General features: G+C 47.3%; 1 protein-coding gene across 3 annotated transcripts in view; it reads right to left on the bottom strand.

Moving 5' to 3' along the window:
• The window catches only part of LSAMP (limbic system associated membrane protein), a 423,655-nt gene that overhangs the window by 155,592 nt on the left and 248,856 nt on the right, over positions 1 to 19,207 (bottom strand). The window lies entirely within an intron of this gene.

Raw genomic sequence — 19,207 nt, 5'->3', positions numbered from 1 at the left:
CAACTGCCATAGCCTTGATTGCCAACCGCTACAAGGCAGAGGGTAGACTAACCCAGTTGGAGCTGCATGACAAGCGTTTTGTTCCTTATCAGAAGGTGCTGTGAAGACAAATGCATTTTGGGCCAAGGCACCTGCTCTGTACCACTTTCCACTTCCAGAAGGTGGTTTGCACAGAAGAGATGAGGAGATGCTGATGAGAGATCTAAGGCTGAAGAAGACATGGGGGCATCATTCCTCTTTCAGCCTGTCAGCCACACCTATCAGGGCCAGGCTCAGACAGCCTGGGAGGGTTTGCCCTGCAGCAGCACACACCGTGTTTGCTCTGCGGATAAAGAGGGAAGCTTAGCCTCCAGAGCTGTTGCTCCTTCACCTCTCAGAGCTCTCCCCACAGCCTACCAGCATCCAAATAACCCAGCACCTTTCCCCATAGCTAATCATGCATGCGGTGTGCTTGCAAGAGCAAAGAGAGAGGATAAAGATAGTTGCTTCAAGATAAGAGAAGTATTTGACAGTAGGCTTTCATACAGCTTCTTAGCACAGGTCAGACATTTTCCAAGTTCCTCTATTTGAATGCATTTCATTCATGCTGTGCTGCAGCTGCCATCCCTTGCGACATGACCCTACCATTACAGCCAGCAGCTCTCACCCCTTCCCTTTAGCATGCCCGTGGATGATCTCCTAGCTCTTCTGGGGTTACCTGGGGGCAGGAGGAAGGCCAGGCTGTGTGCACATCAATGGGAAGCATGCCATACTGCTGAGCAAGCTGGAAGCAGCTCTGATGCAACAAACATTTGCTTTACAGAGCAGTCCAAAAGGCCCCAGTCAGCACTGGCACCATCCAACCAAGGAAGGTCAGAGCCCACCTTCCTGGCCAGGCAGGCACTTGCCCTAAGATAAGCTCTCAGCTGTGATCTATGTTGTTTTAAAAAGCTGTGCTTTGGCAGGGCACTACTTCTACATGTAGAAACCAGCACCGCTGTGACACGGTTGGACAGAGCATTGGGTGACATGGTTTAGTGTGAGGTGTCCCTGCCCTTGGCAGGGGGTTGGAACTGAATGATCTTAAGGTCCTTTCCAACCCAAACCATTCTATGATTCTATGGCAGTGCTCTGGTTCAGTTGGGCACCCCAGGCTGTAATCACCAGTGATAGCAGGTAGAAGCAAGCACCCAGGGAGAACACTGAACCCCAGACCTGGGAGCAGGGGCCCTGTAGGAGCACCCAGAGTGTCTCCAGAGCCAGCTGCCTTAGGGTCACCAGTCTTCTTGCACACACATTTTAGAGTAGAGTCAGAATTGGGGGTTAAATCTTTTCCGAAGGTGTTCAGAGCCCCTTCCTGGATTGTGAGAGCTCCACGGGGGTGGCCATGAGCAGCTAAGCAGATTAACAACTAAAGTTTCTGAGTCACCTCTGAAAATCCCCCAGCACACCAATGCATTGCACCAGCCCTGATAGGATTCTTTCCAGACCTACACTGCAGTGCTACGCGATACAGGGCAACACACTGTGGCTCTGCCTTGCACCTAGTCAGTAAAAGCCTCTGCTTGGAGGGAGCAAAGATGACCCTGCAATGTCAGGAACAGCTCAGTGGTGCAGCTGCAGCAAAGCCTCCTCCTCTGTCTCCTGATGGGACACTCACCCAGGGACCTTCCCTCCTCTTTGCTGAAAACATGTCATGACCTGTCCTACACCTGCTGAGGTCAGCCTAATGAAGATGGTCAAGAGCTACAGTCAGACAACCTTGCAAGGAAAATGGGAAGGGTAAGTAAAATGGATTTGAGCTGCTCTGTTCAGCATACCTGTTCCTCTCAAGCTGTCAGGGAAAATCAACATACAAGCGTGGAAATTCCAAGTACTGGCATGCTCCGAACATGAATCCATGTGGATGATCATAGAATCATAGAATCCACTAGACTGGAAAAGACCTTTGAGATCAAGTCCAACCTTTACACCAGGATGGCCAAGTTCATCACTAAACAATGTCCCTAAGGGCCTCATGTACTTGGTTTGTGAACACTTCCATCACTGCCCCAGACAGCCTGTTCCAATGCCTGACCACCCTTCCGAGAAGAAATTGTCCCTAATATCCAACATAAACCTCCCCTGGCACAGCTTGAAGTTGTTACCTCTTGCCCTATCACTTGTTACTGGGGAGAAGAGACTGATCCCACCTCCTGGCTCCATCCCCCTTTCAGGTAGTTGTAGAGAGTGATAATATCCCCCCTTGAGCCTTCTCCTCTCCAGATGATGCATCTCAGTATGTCTACCTGCACACACGCACCCTCTTAGTCTGCCAAAGATGCCACCCAGCTGTATGGATCACACTTTAATAAGGATTTATGGTGATGATTTTCACAGTGTAATAAGTGCTAATTCAATACTAATAGAATATTAAATGGCACGTTAACTGACATTCTAACTGCAATGCAATAGGAGCATGGCATCAGCAAGATATCAAATGACTCTTATGTTCACTAATAATCAATAATCAAGTTCACAGAGACACTTTTCATTAGGCTTATTGAAAGCATGAGTACCAGCACCAGTGAACGCTAATAAACAATTTGCGTTCCATCCATTTTGCTTTTCCTTAGGGGTTCAGGTTTAATTTCTTGACATCTCTGATGCAGCTAACAAGAGGACCAGCTAGTGGTGATGGTCATGACTTGCATGATCACTGCAGGGACTTGGTAATTATTGATCTTAGCACCAATTCAAACCACAGAAGGAACTTGCCATCCTGCCCCTTTAGCCCTCCTTGGTACCCGGGTTTTTTTAGTGATGGCACCATATTTAGCTGTTACGGATGGGTTTCCAGTTCTCCCACAATGGCTAACAACACATGACAACCACCCAGGACAGGATGGTTGGAAACTGGATGTGGAGAAAGGAACCTGGGCCATCCCCACATGCCTACCCCAGCCTCAGTTTCCCCACTTGCAAATCAGATGATGGGGCTGCAGGAGGGAGAGAAGAGGAGGGTGTGATACTTTTGCTGCAGGAGAACACGTTACGACTTTTAGCAGGAACCAACACTTCAAATGGGCATCAGTCAGCAATTGTATTGCACATCACTTGTGTTTGCTGGATTTTTTTTCTTTTCCCTTACTCTTTTTGTTGTTTCCCTTTTCATTATTAGTATTAGTAGTATCATTAGTATTAACAGTATTAGTATTATAACTTATTTTAATTATTAAACTGTTCTTATTTCAATCCACAGGTTTTACCTTTTTCCCCGATTCTCCTCCCCATCCTACTGTAGGGGGAATGTGAGTGAGTGGTACTTAGTTGCCAGCTGGGGTTAAACCACGACACTCTCTAACAAGCAGTGCTGGGGCAAAGCAGCACTCGTGCAAGCCTGCCTTCATAGACTCTGAGATAAACTCCATCTGGGTAAGGAAGATGTATTTTTTCCCTCTTCTTGAAAGCATTTGGCTTTATTCCTATTGATAGGTGGGAAAGCAAGAGAAGAAAAGGAGAGGGAGGCTCAGCCATCCACAGCTCACCTGATGAGCACCAAGGCTGGAGCTCTCACCACCCGCTCTGCCTCACTTGGTTCTTGACTCCTAGCTCCAGGGACTCCTGCTTCTCCTCCCATCAAGGCATCACCACACTGTGCATTGATTTCCTAGCATGTTGCTGTAACACTCCTCGCAGTTGATGTTGTGTCTGTCACTCCAGCAGCTCTCGGCCCTAAGCTTTCCACCCCCCTTCCCTCTAGGGAACAGATGGGCACGATGCTGAGAGGCGGCATTTGGTTGGAAAGCCCCACTACAGGCTCCGCAGGCTGGAAGCCCCACTGCCAGGGTGGGAGATGCAAGAGGTGAGGAGGAGGATATAGGAGAGCTTGGGCTCACCAGCGTGCTTCCTCTCCTGCCCCAGAGAAATCAGCACAACAGCTACGACCCTAGGCTACGGAGATAGAGTGAGGGTATATTATTGCCTTCAAGGGGGTCTTTTCAGGGTAAGTTTAATGGTGTCTGGAAGGGGTGGATGATATTTAGAGCCTGAAGTGATGAAGAGGCAGGAAGGAAGCCCTCGTAAAGTTGCTGTTTAAATGATTACTTTAACATGGCAGGGATTTTACAGCATTATCAATGATGCATTGGGTCACCTTGAACCTGGGATAATTGTTTTGGGCTTTTTAAGTGGTGTTGTCATTCCAAATAAGTATTTTTGTTTACAGCAGACCCAATCCCACCATTCTCTGCCAGAGCCCCACTACTGAGAAGAAGTCACCTCCTAGGATAATGAAATACTTAACCAGCAAGCTATCGCTCTTACCTCAGATAGGGGAAAAATCAACAGGTAGTGTGGTTTTGGACTGCATTTTCTACCCTCTTTCTCCAAAGCACGTTGTGGCAACAGCTCTGTCATAATTCCCACACTCCTCTTTAATCATCTCTTCACCATTAATGCTTTGATTGTGTCTTCTGTAAGACAATCTCTGTGCAGCAGGCCAAAACTTGGTGCTGCACATGCGGTGAAGCACCCGAAACTCACCCCATTGCACTCGCCAAGGGAAACGACCCCTTTTCACCAGAGGATATCACAGCCCGCCCTGGATCAGATCTCCTGCCTTCTCCTCAGCTCTGTGATGAGCCTGCTCTTATCTTCTCACTTCACACAGTCGCAGGATCCAGCTAACAACTTCCCCTGCTGCCCTCTACCCCCAGCAGCAAAGTGGCAAGAGGGAAAAGAGAGAGGGATCAAACACAGCTTGTTTGGCACAAAGCAACATCAGCTCCCGGCTGCCAGCTCTGAATGTGCAAGACAAATCCTCTGTTGTGTTGCAAAGTATGATCCTGGAAAGCTAATGTGGTGGTTAAGCACAGTAACAGCAGCCTCGTGAGGAAAGCTCAAGAGCAAATCACGCTCACGCTGTTTGGTCTTGTCTTCTTATGCTGTTCAACCCTTCCCTGCATGGCAAGCAAGGACTTGAACACTGGTCAACCGGGGGGGGATGGACAGTAAGACCCCAGCCCTACTGCTGTGCCCCAGCACGGACATGGGCAGAAAGGTCTAGGGGCAGACCATGGGCATGCCAGCCCTGACCCACTGAGGCAGGGTGCTCAAGGGACAAGTCCAGCCAGACCCCGCAATGACACTGCAGTGCTGGACCCTGCCAGCACATCAAGAGCAATGCAGCACTGTTGCTGCAGAAGCCAGCTCCCTGTCCCTGGTGTACAGTCCCCACCAGAGCACATAGGAGCACACACTCTGGAGGACTGGTGTAGGAGCTGTTGGCTCCCACTGCTCTGGATCAGGCTCTCCTCAGTAGGGGATGCTACAGAAGACAGTCATAGCTGAAAATACCTTCATCTCTGCAAAGGCGAGGGCCCTCTAAGTGAATGGCAGTGGGATACTGCATCAACCAAGCATCTGAAACCTCCTTTCAGCCAAGCACCAAAAGCTTCATTTTACCAAATTTGAATGCACACAGGTGTGAGGTATTGCTCAAATTCCTCCTTCTTCTCCCTCTTGCCACTGCTTCTCTCTTTCCCCAGCCTAGTCCAGCTGCTGCTCCTCTCCTGATGCGCCACAACCCACAGCAGGGTCACTGTTTGAGAGTGAATACTGTGCCAAAGCAAGATGGATTTCCAAAATGTGGCATAAATAACTCCTGAGCCATTACTGCCAGCATGATAACATGGGCCCTCAGAGGGGTTTAGAAACTACTGCTTAAAGCCAGTTATGCACTGGAAAATGGCTCGAGGGGGAAACTGTCCATGCTTTCTTTCAGCCATATGATGCTGTGACCTTGGTCATTACACCTGTCTGCAGGTGTGTCTGCACTCAGGGGCTATTCCTACTTAAGCCTAGTGTGTTTGGCATAGGTACCTCCCCTTGCTTCATATGGAAGGCTGTTCAAAGTCTTCCTGCTCTGCTGACTAGAAACCTAAGTCTAGAGTTATTCATGGCTGGTTTATATCCATTCCCTCTCATACTAGCACCATCCTTTAGCTTAAATAGCTCTCCTCTCTCCCCGGTGCTTATCTTCCAGCATGTTCACAGAGAGCAATCATATTCCCTCTCAGCCTTCATCTTGCTGGGCTCTACAAGCCAAACTCTCCTAGTTTCTTCTTGTGCGAAAGACTCTCCATTGTCCTAAACATCCCTGTAGCCCTCCTCAGCGCCTGCTCCAGTGTGAATTCCTCTTTTGTGACCAGAATTCATACCCAGCTTCTGGATGAGGACTCCCCAGTGCCTTGTACAGAGATGTTCCTATCTCACTCTCTCTCCCATCACCTCTTTTTAATGAAAGCAAAAGAGAATGGCAACTGGTGAATATGACTGTCAGTGCAGAACTGCTCATCTGCTGTGAGCATCCTTGTCTCTCAGTCCATGTGATACAGATGGAAAATGAAACCCAAGGAAATACACACAAAAAAGCCAACCAAAAAAGACAGCTAGCTGCATGGGCTCTCACTTGCAAACATGCAGCTGGCCTTAAAAGGGTTGTATTTCTGTTAAAATGACTATTTAAGAGTATAGGTTTGTAGAGAAAAAAAAACACCAGAAATTGAGCAATTATAGTAATTGTAATGCCAGGGAGATGGAACCATATAACGGGGTGGATGTAACTACATGAGAATAAAACTTCTACTGGCATGTTTTATTGCTCTTTCCATCTGCTGGGGATCAGAATACCTGCATCAACAACTTCAGTTCATGTCCATTCCAGCAGAGGTACCTTCTTAAAAATACTAGTGTGGGCTGCTATGAGCAAAGTTAACTCCATTCCAGCCAGATCCCAGCACAGATTAAAACTTAAACAGGAAAAGCCTCAGACTATATCCCACCAAACCTAGGAAAAATCCTCTGTTTTCTTACAGCATAGCCAGGAAACCCTTAATGGCTCTCTGCCCACTCCGGGGCACGTATCTGGAGTCTCTTCAGCTACAGGACTCCTGCCAGAAGAGACTTGCTCCCCACGTGTGTGCAGGGAGGCTGAACTGCTCTTTGGCTGATGCTTGCACAAGTGCCAAGTGCTCTGACAGCTTGCATCAGGGTCTTGCACTGAGATCAGTCAGGAGGTTGAGAATGCTGAGGAGACCCTGAGCTCCCTCTTTCCCTTCTGGGTTAGCTGAGGACTCCTCAGTGTCCCTTTTCAGTCCAGCCAGAAACCTGGCCCTGATCTTGATCCAGCATGATGAGGCGATGCTCATCAGCTATGATCACACAGCCTTAGTGAAATGTCCAACCAGGAACATATGCCTCATTCTGCTGTCTGCAGCTCCCTGTAGCATCACGGGGCTCGTGTAGCATCAAAAGGGGAAAAAAAGGAATAGCAGAGATGATACACGAAGGCAGTGGGGAACATTGCCAGATGATCTGCCCTTTGGTTGCATTGCACTTACACTAAAGACTCTGTTTTTTGCCATCGCTAAGACATGGGCTGACATTTAAAAAGTACCTGCAGTCACTTAGGAACTGAAATTCACTGAAAGACAACGATAATTAGTCACTTATGCGAACTGAATATTGTTTTTTATGCCAAAGTTGTAAAAGGACCCGAGATCAAACAGCTACAGATGAGTCTCTGCACCATTAGGACTTTTTCTGGTTGGGGGATACACCAAGAATAAGAATGGGAGTACTAATAAGGCACCCACAGAGACTATCAACCCCTTTATTTTCCTTCACAAACTTCAGTACTGGAAATCACCTCTTTCTTCTACCTGAACCTCCAGTACGCTATAGGTAACTTTGATGTGGTCACCAGGAGGTAACTCCAGGAAGGCGACTTCCCAATTTTTCCCGTGTATTTCTCTAAAAAGAAGTGTGTTTCAGAGATGCTATCTCCTCCTCTGGCAGGAGGAGAGGGAAGGTTTGGCTGGGAAGTCCACGTGCCTCTGTATCTGGTAATTATCCAGCCGCAGAGGCAATGTGAAACGTTCTGTGCTGTCGTAGAGAATGACAGCACCTGGAGCTCCAGCACCCAGATAAAAAGCGGAGAGACAATCGGGCAGATGGGGAAAGGCAGTGCTACATCATGGGGTGGCAAGGCTGGGAGAGAAAGAAGGAGGGGGAGAGGCAAAAGCTGCCGAGAAACATCAAGGCAGCTACTGGAGAATGAGATAATGCCACAGATTAGTAATGCAAAGGGCAGCGCTGAAAGAGTGGGGCAATGAGAAAGAACCGGAGTGAGGGCAGGTGAGGAGAGAGTGGGTGCAGAAGAGGGACATCGCAAACACGAGAGAGAGCTTCAAAGTGGTTTGTGTGCTCTTGGGTCCCTTCCTCCCACCCCAGTCACAAGCTAAAAATGCAGGAGGTATCACCAGAAGCTGTCACAGAGTAAGGGAGAAATTTGCAAATCAACCCATTGCAGCTGAAGATATACTTGGCATTGCAAACAGCTTGTGGGTTCCAGTGGTTTGCTTGGGGAAGGGAACTACAGAACTTAAGACCAAAATAACTACAACTGGAACTTTGGGGCACCACCTCATGTATTTTGTAATTGGAGAGATGAGAGGGAGGTTCCCCAACTCTCCCCCTCACAATCACATATGCAGAGGCACATGTAAGCCTGAAAAACGGTCCCTGTGATTGATGCTGTGGCGCCATGGCCCAGTTCCAAAAAGCAAGGTGCCATACATGCCAACTCATGCAGCAGTGTGACAGCATCAGCGTGTGCTCTCGGGGCTGCTGCAAATGAGAAGCATGTCCACAGGACTGCAGAAGGCTTCGATGGGTGAGGAAGAGCTGACTGCCATGTGGTCCAAAACCATGCACCACCTCTGGGAAGGTTTCTGACATGGGAAAATACAGCCAAACAGATTAGGACCAAAGGCTTGTCAGGGACTGATGCTGGTCACCAGCCTTAATGCTTGCTGGGGTAGTGAACAAGGTATCAGCAGTGACCAAGAGGTCTGCAGTGGCAGCACCTCTCCATGGAGAGGAGCAAATAAGTGCCCAGATATCCACACCTGAATGTCTGGGGAAAGAAATGGGACTGGTAGCAGCAGTGAATGGTATTACAAGGTCAGAGCACTGGGCCATACAGTCCAGTAACCACCCTCCCATCATTAGTGACAGATGTTTCAAAGGATAGTGGAACACCTCCTGAAAGGACAATATAAATCACCATCTACATAATTTCATGATCCTTTCCAGCCATAAAAGTCTATTAATCCAGCCCCAAGCAAATCACAGAATCACAGAACAGTTTGGGTTGGAAGGGACATTAAAGACCATCCCAGTTCCAACCCCTCTGCCACAGTCAGGGGCACCTTCTGCTAGACCAGGTTGCTCCAAGCCCTGTCCAACTTGGTTTTGAACACTGCCAGGGATGGGACAGCCACAGCTTCTCCTGACAACTTCTTCCAGTGCCTCACCACCCTCCCAGTAAAGAACTACTTTCTCATATCTAATCTAAATCTACTGTTTGTGTAATCTGGCTTCCTCTCTGAATGACAGTTTGCATTCCACCTTGTACGTTTGTACTCTGCCTTTCTTATCCCCCAGGCATTTCTCAAACCTCTGCCCCTTTTTCCATTTTTTAAAACTCATTAACATCCTCATCCTGATGATCCTTTCTGGCTGAGAATTTTGTCAGTTAACCATTAATTGGCGCACAAATGAAAGAATATCAGATTAAAGTGTTATGTGAAACTAGCAGGTGTCTCCTGTGTTTTGTACTATATGAAATAGTTCCTTTAATAGCGGAGAAGCACGCTACTCAACACAGGAATATACTTTCTATTTTGTGGACCCCAATGTCCATTTCATCTCATACTTCCCCAAAAGGGAAAACAGAATAGCACATCTGAAGCATTAGCCTTTGTCCTGGGGGCAGTGGGAGAGAAAGACCCACACCAAGGAACTCTTTGGAGAAGCAAATCAGAGCGGGAATGGGAGCAACAACAGTGAAAATAAAGACTTCAATTTCCCTTCTTTTCTGATCTCATGAGAGTATCAGAGGTGGCTCAAATAAGTTATCATCTTCTCTTCCAGGCGTTTCCCTTGGGCTGCTAGCAGTAGAAGGGTGGCGTTTTGGGACGAATGAGAAAGCGAGCCCATCCTGCCTGCTCACTCCCTGCTGCTGCATTTCAACAAAGGACACCTCCTTGATGTGCAAACACTCTGGAGTTATTATTTACAGCTGACCTTTTCCTTCTCTAGTTCCCGCTGCTGCAGCGCGGCTGGTGGAGTCAGGGCTTGTAGAGATTGTGGAGACGATGTTTAGCAAAACCACGTTGGCTTCCTTGCCTGTGCCAGAGCTGTCATCGGTGCCACTGTGGATTGAGCTCCACCCGTGCAAGCAATGGTGGGAAATAGGAAATAAAAAGCCTAACGTAGACAAAGCCTTTGTGGAGCTTAACCCCTCTTCCCCTTTTCCATCTCTCTCCCACTTGAAAGCAGAGAACAGCTTCTGAGCAAGACACACACTTTCATTTCCATATCTAAAGGCAGTCCTGAAATACCATCGCAAAATAATGCTCTGAGCGAGGAGACCACAAAGCAGATTCGCTTTGAGAGATTCTGCTGCTTTCCTTTTTGAATTCCACCAAAAAAACAACTGCCACCAAACACTGAGCGCACCTGGACTGGTGCAGTCAATCCAAGGCACCTTGGTACCAGAACGATATGGGGAATTGGAGGGAATTCAGAGGCAAGCAACAGCAAAATCCATCAAGGGCTGGAAAGGGATCAGCATCTAAAGAAAGCTTAAAAACATTAAATATGTATAACTTGACTAAGAGAAGACTTAAAAGGGACATGTTGACAAGCTATACCTCTTTGAAAGCTGAAAGCACCGAGGGAAGAGAGGAATTATTTAGCAAGATGCCTAGGGGTCTAGAAAGGAGTAATGGGTCAGAAAAAGAAGAGAACTAAGTCTGTTTGGACCTGAGGAAAAACTTCTTGTCATTTACAAGTGGTAATCTTGTGAAGAGTCTCCTAAGGAAAACAAGGAAGCCCCTATTGTTTCAGACTTTTACAACAAAGTTAGGCTGAGCATCAGATGATGTGTGGGGAGCAGCTTCACAGTGGATGCTGAGAGACCAAACTACAGTGACCTGGTCTTACTGATTTTCCCCCGACCTGTCAGAGCTCAGCAATACGTCAGGAGCAAACAACTCCTCTCCCAAGTTTCTTTCAGATGAAGCAATATTTTTTACTGTTTTCACTTCACATGCAGCTAAATGGTTCCTGGCAAGACCTCAGACCTCCGTATACTGTACTGGAGTTAACTGGCACAGGTACTGTTTTGTTTTCATAAACAGGATCTGTTAGAAGCCATCCATGGCCAGGTTAAAAACTACTGATACAAAGACTAGAGGTGTTACTATTTCCAAAAGCCACTGGCATCTTGTTGTAGTCGTCCCAAATACCCTGGGAGTAAAGCTGTCAGGCGCTTAGAAGTCACAAGTGAAACTGTGCTTAGCATGGAAATTAAGATTTGTCAAACTGCTTTTGGGTCTACCAGCTCCCAAACTAACATACAAACCCCACATTTTCATAGCAGCACTTGGCACTGTGAGCTCCTTTACCAATATAGCCCCTTCTCTTGCTGCCTAAAATTACATACTTATGAAAATCTGTCCAACGGGTGTTTTACAATCATAGAACAAAGTGTTGCAAACTTCAGACTCGCATGTTGTATTTATGTTGCGCATTGAAGAACTCCTTTAAGTGGAAACCACAGCAAAGCTGTGACAGCTAGGCAGATGCTCAGTCCACTCTCTTTCCTTTATTTGCTGCTTTGCTAATTTGTGCCTCTCCCTAATGCTTCACTCTTGTCCACCATCAGGCCTTGCAAAAGGAGGCATCCGAAAAAGACTTGCAGGGAAGCTAAAGAGAAGTTGCTGGGAGGGACAACTCCCAAGAGCTTTGATCTGAGCTCACCTTTATTCCCACATCCACAATATGCCTTACAGAGGATGACATATTTATGAATAAATAAATATCAGAGGAGAGGGGTAAGAGTGGAAAAAAGGAAATGTCAAGATATATTTGATGGGAGTTTCCACTGTTAGCATGAAAGGCAGGAGCTGGCTTAAAACCTTATGATTGGAAACAATGGGAAGAATGTATGATTCCTTGAGAAAGGGGGAAGGAACAATTCCCACAGCTAGGTCTCCTTGCCATCAAACTAATCACAGTATCACCTTATGTTGCCTTTCCTCCAAGACCTTTGCAGGACTTGGTCTTGCAAGGCAGTGCATGTTGAACAGCAAGCAGTAGTTTTGTCAGAGTCTAAGTGCTGTGGAACTGGAGCTCTTGTGCTTTGTGGAGGAGTATTCTAATGCCTGTCTGGCACATATGGGGAGACATTGGAGAAGGAAAGGATGCAACAAAAATGCAAAGTCAGACAACAGAATTATTTTATAGCTGGAAACAAAACCTGACAGACCTGACCTATCTCATACGAAACTTTACTTGGCGTGCATTGGTTGCGTGAGGGTAGGGAGAGGAGGGCAGCGATGACTGCAAAACAGCCTTCACAAACCCAGATACTACCTCCAGGCATACCTATCTCAGCGCTACAGTGAGAGATCACGCTTGTCTTTCTCACTAATTGGGATCTGCCCAGGGACACGCAAACAGAGCACACAGAACTTGCTGAACCACAAGATCCTCCTCCCCGTGGTTTGAAGGCAACCGTCTTGAGTCACTTGGCTCTGTGCTCTGGAGCCTGAACTCCAGCCCAGCTACTGATGGCAGCACAAGCACAACCACAGGGGATGCTCTGACTGCTTCTGCACCTTCTGACCTGCAGTCTTCTGCCATTGGCAAAACAAGATGTGCAAATTGGCTGGAACACAGAACCCATTTCATTTCTTAGCAAAAACAATGATGCTTATTCCAACTGGAAGCATTTACCCAGGGATATCTTATCTGGATTCACTGACATCCCTGCCTCTTCTCCCAGGAGCCTGCTGTGAAACGAAACCTCTCCCCTGTGCACAGCTTATCCGCAGCACGGATGAACCATTTCCCCACAGAATTCCCTTCTGTACAACTGGTAGGTTAGTTTCTGACATGGCTGGGTCAAAGACTGCTCATGTGGGCCTTGGCTGAAGCTGGATTCCTATTTCTGACTTGCTTTAAATAACTTCCAGAAGTCCTGTACTGAACAGAGAGATGCCAAACTGCGGCTTCAGCTGGTATAAATCAAGGGCCAAGAAGGCGCCACTAAGTAAATGGGGAAGCCTGGATTTACACTAGATGAGGATCAGCCCTGCTTCCTTACACCAGGCTCTAAATGAATTCATTAAATACAGCACTTCAGTCTGCTCAGCTAAAAGCAGCTCCAGCTGGCAGGAGGTTTCGGATCCAGGGAATGTTTAAAAGATGAGGATTTGTAGCCTGCTCTTAGTTTACACTTGGCTAGAGGTAGGCTCTCATCAGCCGTGCAGGGCAGGACACATCATGCCCACCTGATGGGTGGCTGTGCATCCTCAGCCTCTGTGCACAGCATGACATTTACACAGGACCTCACAGCCTTGGGGTGACAATCTACGCTTAAATTCTCCAGTGAAGGTGCTCAATTTAGACAGCAGCAGGACAACAGAAGAGAGGTCCTGCAGTTCCTCCACCAGGCTGATAGGCTTAGTTTTGTGGGGTTTTTATCCATTCTATCAGAATTGCACTTGGGGTGGAGGTGGGGGACTGCACTGACCTTCAATCTGGTGCAGGGTAAAGCACCAGCACTGGGGCAGGGAGAGCGGTTAGAGATTTGTGAGACACGAGTGAAATGTTAGTTAATTTTGACATTAAACCCTAAATGGGAGGATGTTAAAGTTATTCTTAGCTGATGAAAAAAAGAAGCTGTGCTGTGATCATCTGGCCTGCTCTCATGCATTGTACAGATCTCGTGATTCCTGCAGTTTAATCCCTTATCTGCTCACTAAAACAGATGGTGTTGCAGGCTCTTTGCAGGCTCTGACAAATATGACTGCACTGGGAATGCTGTTCATATATCCACGCTTGCCGTACAACCCTCAGGACGACATACACTGGCTTGAGATGAAAGTTCACATCCAAAACAGAATCTGCATAAAGGAATAGATCCTATTCTCTTTCAGCATTGCTGCTGAGGTCTCTAATATGCACGGTCACACACAAAATATCTTCCTAGAGACACATATAAAAGTAAAAACAATGGGACACTCCAACTCCTCCATCCTGAGCTCCCAGTCAAGCCCTTTGGCCAGGACCAGGGTGCACGTTGTTTTTCCTTAAGGAACAGATCTGCCTGCTGAACAGCAATGATACCTCCAATACGCTGGAAAATGGACCTGACACCAACTCTTCTCTGACTTTACACTTATTGTTCCTTCCACAGGCTGGGAAAAGAGGGTCAGTATTGGCCAGCCACTGAGAGGAATGGAAAGCACCCAAAATTGCGCATTCACACTAGACTATTACAGATCTTCTCTCCATGATGCTACTGTGTGTATGTGAGAATGAGACCAGACAGTACTCAGAAAGACAAGTGAGGTTAACCGAGCTGCATGCATTGCTCCCACTAGAACAGTATAAAATGGTGATAAACCACAACTGGAACCACTCTGCAGTAAGTATCTGGCCAGAGGTGAAGCATGAGGTTACAGCAGCAGCTCCACTCCCCTGTCCCCCTCCGCCTTATGGATCCTTGGTAATAAACCTCCCTTCAGCCTTTCCTGTCTTAAACCCAAACTGCTGGGATTCAGGGAAGATAAAGATTTCAACCACATTTCAAAGAGCCTTCACAAGAACTAAAAGCCCCTGTTGGCATAAAAGGAGACATGTAACGGGCTTTCTCTGTCCCTGAAAGTAGTTTAGCACCGCATGAACATGCAGTCCTTTTAGCTCTCTTCTGTATTTAACTGGAGTCGTTAAAACAAACTGATTTCCCAGCCAATTAATTATCAAATATCTGTAACAGCTTTCAAGCCCTGCCATTACTCAGTCTCAGAGGCCCCCACAGGCAATGTTAAGCTGCACTCTCCTTACCCGAGTAACCGCTGCTCCCGCAAGTCTTCTCCCTTGTGCTGAGCTAACAGCAGAGAAGCAGCACAGGGGCCAGCAATACCCTGGAGAACAGCTGCAGACAACCCCACCACTGCCTAAGCAGTGACTCCAGCGATGCACAAACCCTGAGCCAAGAAGCTTTACTATGCCATTTGCCCAAGACTCGGTTACCAGTCACCTGCACGCAGACCCCAGCCCCACTGCGGGAGCAGATACACCCTGTCAAGACACTGGATGCTGCCAGTGGGATCAGCTGGTACCTGACAGCAGACACAGCCAGCTGAGATGAACTGCAGATACCACAAGCTCAGCTCAGTGCAGGGCATGAGCTTCAGTTCAAAGCATGTGCCAGGAACCAGCTGCTCACCCAGATGTGAATGGAGACAGCTCCTGCCATTGCCATGTTACCTACTGAAAACCAGTCTTTACCTCTCTGTTAACCGGAAGGTTGTACTTGCCATAGCTACATTAGCAATGCCCCTGCCATCTATTTCATAGGCAATAAACTGTACTCATATGTGGTTTCAATTAGGAGATTTCAAATGAGATTGAGGATAATGCATCCTATAATTACTCACCCTTCTCCTTTGTAGAAACTCAAAGCAGAATCATTTCCAGGCCAAAATGCAGTGTCTCTTGATTGATGACTCTAATAAAATGGCTTTATTGTGATATAAATAGCCTAAAAACATCCTGGAGAGTCAATATCAGTGCCTGATGGCCTTACACAAGGAAGGTCCTTATCTTACAGTGTACTAAAGTTTAATGAGTGATGCTTCTGAGAAGTTTGTTGTTGGATTTGGGCTCTAGCTTGGGGCATTACAGAAGGGTATAGCTCCTGAATTAGTCATACAAAGTGGAAACCGTTTAAACACCTTTCCCCTTCCTTGCATTCCCTATTAATAATCTCTTTGCTTCCTAGCTTGCCTGGTGCCAGTTCAAACACAAGCACCGGCTGAGCCCAGCAGGAGCCACAGGAACACTATGCTCAAGCATCCCTTTGCTGGAAGGGTACCAGCAACTGCTACAGTAATTGGAAAACCTGCAATGCCTTCTGAGTCATGCGTGCCCTGAGCTGCTCACAGCCGCTATGGGTGCACGTGGCCATTTCACAGACAAAGGGACCTTTCCAGCTCTCTCTGAAGCACATCTGCTGCCCACATCATGGTGGACAATATGTTTTCATTACCCCCTCATCAGGCCATGTGGCCATCCCCACCATGCAGCTGGAAACCTCGGGCTGCACTGGAAGCTTGGAGATGGCAGGAAATGGAAGTGATTGTAAGAAAGATGAGATACTGTTGACCGTGCTTTCCAGTAGTGCTGCCTTGGCTCAGATCTGGAAGCAGACTGGGTGCTAAAGAGCTCTTCTGGAGTGACAGAAGCATATACACCTGTCAGAAAACTTTGATATCATAGCAGCTGTGACAGTGATGTGATCAAGACCTGACAGACAGGCAAAAAGGAAGGGGAAGGATGCGTAAGAAAGGGCAACTGAAAAACTTTAAGGGACAGCAGTAAGAGTCTGCATGTGAGGGGATGTGAATGAGTGATGCTCAGTGCTTGCTTGTGCATGGCAGAGTTAATGAGGACCCTGGGACTGTGTTCTACTCTCCACCTGAGTAGTGCTTCTTGTCTCTGTAGGGCAAAGAGATCAAGCAACTCCCCAGCCCTGCCTTGCTCTCCTGTTTTCCCATCACTGCTGTACTTATATCCATATATATATCTGTATGTTTGAGAGCAATTTTGCTCTCTGTAACACAGCCTTTGGGAGCGTGTAGGTGTCTGTGCATGTTTCGTCTGTGAGGCTGTGCAGGAGCTGGGGTCTGCTGAGATGAGAAGGTGGTTTTGTGTACACGGCAGAGCAGGCGTGAGGATGAGACTATCGACCATGCGTGCGAGGATACGAGAGACTATGCTCCACAGGCAATCAGACAGCGAGAGTGAAAATGAGAAGGTGCTCGTACGAGGCAGGGTGTGCATGTCAGAGAGGAAGAAAGAAAGGTCTTATTCACAGCCTTCCTGTATGTGTTTGATGAGTATCACAAGTTTTAACCAAGAAAAATATGTATGTATTCAAATCAAACACAAAACACCCCTTTCGCCTGGAGCGCTCCTGCCTTGCTTGTTTGTTCTGTTGCAAGCTGCTTGTTAGAGTAACACTGGAAACAAGAAGAGGGAAAATAAACCCAGGCTGACATATTTAAACACAGCCAGCTACCGAGGCAGTAAAACAGCGAGGAGAAAAGTGGGATAGTTGGAGAGCTGCTGAGACAATCACAGAATGAGAGATGCCTGTGAAAGCTTCTGAAGATGATCCCTCAAGTGGATTACACTCACTTCTAGTGCACATATATTGAGTTGATTCTGCAGCTACCTACAAGAAAACACACTCAAAAGCCTATCCCTTATAACCATTTTGCATCAAAGAGTCAAAAGGAGCACTGGTATTCTAGTTCAATCCCCTGCAAAGCCCTCTACACCAAGTCTAGACAGCCCCAGTTGTCAAAACGTGAACTGAGGGACAAAAGGGCTTGAGCTGGATTTATCAACAAGAAGAGAAATAGTAACAACAGACTGAGTCCCAAATCTCTGGGGGCTAAAGGCCTTTCTAGGACTGCAGGTCAAATATGAGTACAGAGACAGGGACAGCTTTGAAAGTGTTTTTCCCCTGTTCTGTTATGCTTTGTTCTCGCTGGTAAATTTAAACACCTTTACATGTTTATGGCTCTTTAATGTTATCACAATCCACAGACCTACGATGCCCACAGGAAACATCCACCAATACCCATGTCCATGTGCTAAGTAGCTTACGAAGCCATGGGCAATGCCTAGGAAGAGGAGGAGCATGCCAAGAACTGACTGTTCACCAGACTGGAGACATTATGTTCAAGAGACCCAGGAAAAGGGCCAGAAGTGCAGGTGAGGCTGTACCCCAAGGCAGCTCACACAACCTTCATCCAGAGCGCTGCACATCATGGGAAGACTCTTCTAGGATAAAGGTGGCTGTGGGATTTCTGTCCACCCCTTCCCCTTATAAAATCAGAGTGAATGGCTCAGATTCACAGGTGGAAAGCAGAGCTCTCATGACCCCAGGGGAGGGGAGCCGCTATCCTGATATTGAGGCTACAGAACTGGTGCAAGAGAAAAGTTCATTACAGAGTTTGAGCTTGCATGGGGCTCGTTCAGCATCACCCCTCCAGCATCTGACCAAACCAACGCCACCTTTCTTTGGCTACTGAGACTAAAGCAACCAGGGCCAGTGCTGGCTCCTGCTTTGGGCAGGCACCATGCCATGCACAGTGGGTCTCTCCCGGACGGGGTCCCTGGGATGCTACTGCATCTTCAGCAGTAATAGTTATTATTGTTCCAAAAATTACCCAGGAACTCAACAAATCCTTCTGCAGCGTTTGACTCTCTGACCTCTGGAGGCAGTGTGGATTTCACAGACTGACTACCTGCTGTGTGAAAAAGTGTCTTCTTTCGTGTGATCTAAATTAAGCCACTATTAGCATCTCCAAGCGACCTCTTGTTCTAGTATTACAGCAGGACAGAAAAAGGACTGATCAGTTTTCACTGCATCCTTCATTAGTGTAAATAACTCAGTTATAAGCCTTTAGCGTGTCTCTTCGGGCAGGCTGAGGATTGCCCAAAGAGACACGCTAAAGGCTTATTCCTGTGGGAATAGGTCGGGAAGCAAGTAGAGGCAGTGTATGCTTGGGGACAGTAGAGGGCACGGCAGCAAGACGGGAGACAGGAAAGCGATGGGAAGGAAATGGCGCTTGTACGGCATTTCGAGCTTGCTACAGTGAGAAAGAAACCTCTGTTCAGTCCAACTGCCTGCCTCCTTGTAGGTGAATCTCACAAGATTACTAACCATGCTTCACAGCCCTCTGGTAATTCTACACTGTCTTAAATGAGGGTGTAGCCAGCGTTCAAGATAATGCCATTTTTTATAACATTGTCCCTATTGTTTTCCTGTCCCTTAAAGGCAACCAAGCATCTTCTACGCTTTTGGAACTGATGGAACCCACTGAAGAAGCTTTTATCGAGTTACTCACCATGACTCCCAATCTCTTTCCTCCAAGGAGCCCGGGAGCTCAGCACTCATCACCATACAGCTCAAGTGGAGACTATTTTTGCAGCCTGCATTACCATATGCTCAGCTGCACTAGAGCATATCCATCATCCTGCTGCCCGATCCCCACAGTGTCTTTAAATCCTGCTGACTCACAAAGGCAGCAGC

The sequence above is a fragment of the Pezoporus wallicus genome, unplaced genomic scaffold (genome assembly GCF_028554395.1).
Source record: "Pezoporus wallicus isolate ANWC-B61680 ecotype Strahan unplaced genomic scaffold, APGP_CSIRO_Pwel_v1 contig_6598, whole genome shotgun sequence".
In the NCBI taxonomy this organism is placed as follows: Eukaryota; Metazoa; Chordata; class Aves; order Psittaciformes; family Psittacidae; genus Pezoporus; species Pezoporus wallicus.
The sequence above is the reverse complement of the archived record's forward strand: the minus strand, read 5'-3'. Positions and strand labels throughout refer to the sequence as shown.